Source organism: Lonchura striata, chromosome 4, assembly GCF_050655825.1.
Source record: "Lonchura striata isolate lonStrDom1 chromosome 4, ASM5065582v1, whole genome shotgun sequence".
Taxonomy (NCBI): domain Eukaryota; kingdom Metazoa; phylum Chordata; class Aves; order Passeriformes; family Estrildidae; genus Lonchura; species Lonchura striata.
In genome coordinates, this window is record NC_140706.1 from 6650844 (window position 1) to 6654533 (window position 3690).

Here is a 3690-nt window from a genome sequence, read left to right on the forward strand (position 1 = left end):
GATTTATGAGTGTTGAATAATTAATTTCTTCTATTTCAGTTTATCCAAGTGGGAAAAATAAGGCATATTAAGCCTTGGGCATTATCAGCCACCCAATAGGTCTGTATAAAGGCTTGTGATGGAGTCAAAATATCTCATTATTTAGTTGAAAGACTCAGTCTCAAAGGGTACTATTTCTGGTATATGGATATTTCCAAACCTCTCTGAAGATGATGGGTTTGTAGTAACATTTTATTCAAGCTAAATGGAAGAGGGAAAAAAGCTATTTTGTTAACAACAGTAATTACTGTTTGTGTAACTAATCTACATGTCTTATAGATCTGTCTTTGGTGGTTTGGCTGGGAACTGAATTAACACTTAAAAAGTTTGCTAATGGCATGGCAGACCTGGATGTGTCTGCAGAAGTGACAGAAACAACCAGTGGCAGGCAGAAAACACCACAAAGAATACCTTTGAAATAAAACCACCAAAAATGGGCAGAATTACTTGAGAAGGAATGTGGCTTTGTGAACAAAGACAGTGACTCCTGGATCATTACTGCAGGTCTCTGCAAACATTGTCCACAAGGAAACATGATTGCGTTGAAGAAATACAGGTCACCAATATCTCCTTCCAGTGAAATCAATCTTGCACATCAGAAATACTGGCTGTGAGGCAGGCAAATATCATCAGAGGAATCAAATTTCCCAGAAGAGAAAAGATAAGCTGATAGCTGCACCAAACTGGAACAAACAATGGAGGTACTCACAGAGCTCAACAATGGCCAGAAAATAATTAAAACAAGATCTAAACAATTGCTGGAGCCCTCTGTAAAGAATCTGAGTCAAAATTCCATAGCTTCCCAGAAAAGGCAGAAATATGACCATGTCTTTGGGGGCAGAATGAAGTGTGTCTGAGCGGATTGAAAAACTAGCATAAAACAGTTTTGATCCACACATGAAGAAACAACTGCAGAAAACTGCACCAAGAAAAAATAATAATTAATGTAAAATTGTATCCTTTTTTAACTACAGCCAATATTAGAAGTTTAGGGCAAAAGAGTGGGAAAAAAAACCTGTAAGATGATTCTTCTACTTCTGCTCTGCTGACATAGATTCTGACACTCAGCTGTGGAGGGACTTTTGAGCTGACATAACAGTGGGCAACAAGAGATGATGGATCACAAAGCTTCTCATTACAATTGGGAGACCTTTTTCCAATCTATTAATGCACTTCAGCTGACACATGGGCTCAAGGACCTGGAAATAAACAAGAAAAAAATAAAAAACCAGCTTTCTAAATAAGTGAAAGGTGGATTCAGATTATCTAAAGGACTTTCACTCAGAGGACACTGGTGGTTCTTCCTACTCCAGTGTGAAGATCTATTTGTGAACATCAAATGGGACAGGAGGCATGTGTCAGCTCTGGGTCAGGCTTTTCTGGAGACACACATACCTCAGCCAACATTCCAAAAGACTGGTAGGGGTTTATGTCTGAACAGAATCACCCTGAGCATCCCACTTTGATCGCTGCAGACAGCGACTGTTTTTACCTGTAAATTCATCTGTTCCTGTCTGAGGTAAAAAACAGGTAAGGGGTTACAGCTGGGTGGGGAGCACATGAGAAGACCTTGAGTAACAGGATGGATGTCCAAGGAGTCTTGTGCAATCTCAGTTTACACAGGCTTGGATTCCGACTAAGATACAAAACACGGACACAGGGATGCTTGCCCAAAGTCAAACATGTCTCTTAAATCAGGAAAAAGGCCCAGGATACCTCAGGACATGGAAGAAGTTGCTGTGGTGCTCCTGCTTTCCAGTCAACAGTCCCTTAGTGGGAGGAGAAAGCAGAGAGGCTGGAAGATGGTATCCACGAGCTGAATCCATCCTGATGCTCCATCCCTGGAATGTCTAACAGCAAAGGGACTCAAACTTGGCTCACAGCTCTTCTGAGCTAACAGGGAAACAATGAAACTCAGTTCTGCTCAGTTCTGTTATTTTTCTTTCCTTTTTTTAAGGGAGAGAGAGAAGGAGAGAAGAGAAGTGAAAAACTGGCAGGTGCAGCAAATTTAGAGAACAGATCAGATAAAAGTTATTGTTATGAAATTTCTTTGTTTCGTGGCCAAGACCATTATATATCTCTGGCTGGCCAGACGAAGCATCATGTGTCTTCAGCAGAAGCTTCTTTTCTACCCAGGGAGCTGGACAGAGGAAAACAAAATTTCAGGAAGGAGCTGGCTTGAAAAGGCATCAGAGTTCAACTCTGCCTGAAGGACACAGTCCACCTAAGGGACTTCTGTTCACTTTTAGGAACGTGAGACACCCTGTCTATTGTATTGTGCTGGTCTTAAAATAGAAAATGCCCCAAACAAGGGGAAAATACACCAGAACAAGACCTGTAGTGAAGTGACAACTTTTAGTCCTGGGGAGAAAAGTGTGTCCCATCTGTGAGACCCATGGATCAGGTTTGGATGGCTAAGGTTCCCAGCATTAGGATATTTTTTTGGAATTCAGATAACACCACAGAAGCTTTCTAATGTCTTTGAGAAGAACTTGTATTTTCATTGCTGCTCTCTGATGGCCAAGCAAGTGCACTGTCAATAGGAAAGTGAGAGCAAAGAAACATGAGTTAGGCTAAACAGGTATTTGCTAAGAAACCCAATGAGAAGGAAAAATCTTCTCTTTCAGAAAGAAATCAAAGATTCTATGGAAGATTCAGCTCTGCAAATGTTTTTCAACACACAGTTTTCTGTGGAGTTTTTTTGCTTACACAAGTTTTTGACTTTACATACAAATCATAAAAAAAATGTAATACAGACTTTGGCACTGCCTGGTAGAGTAACAAGCTGTCCTTGAGAAATTTATTCCCCAAAAAATAATCAAATTCTGCTCCCAGTCCTTTCTGTTCATATGTTAATGCTGTCCTCTCACTCTAAGCACTAGCATGTGTACTTCTGTAAAGAAATAGGCAAACACTGATACACGAATATTGGAGGTGGCCCCCGAGCCTTTTAAACTTTGAATTCTAAGAATTTCATTTGGTTTATTAAATTCTGTGTATCTAGAATTTCCACACTTACCTCTGTACCAGCAAGCTGATCGTGTAATAGCAAGGTTCAATAGCAGTTCATCTGGTTACGTGCATCAAGCCTCCCAAAAAAGACTGGGAACAGTATATTCCATTCTTTCAAATAGAAAAAAAAAATCAAAACAACACTCTAAAAACACAGTAAAATATATCGCACCACTTTCCAAAGTGCTGGGTAAACTCAGGTTCTTCATAAATTCTTATATGTGGTTCCTGAAAAGAAACACAGAAGTGTGGATCTTGAACAAGCCTTCTACATGGCAAACTGAAAAAATGTTATTTTCTGCTGAAGAAGAAATTTTCAGTTTATAGAAGGTTTCTCACACATGCAAACAGTGAACTTTTAGAAGAGGTGTTTTGCTTGGTGTGGGCAGAGTTATAAGGAAGAACAGGCTGAATAATGTTTGGAAGATGGCTCTGAATGCTGTGGGGTCACCCAATAAAGTGTCACAGCACTATTTCAGGTTTCTGCCACAAGAGCCAAGAGTATCATTTCAGAGACTGAAACAGTTTTACTGGAAAGAAACTAGCTCCAGGATCCAAAATGAGCAGATTTTGGAGAAACAATGGAGATCCTCCAGAGACAGAAAGACCCATTCCACATGGTTAAAAGATAATCTGGCA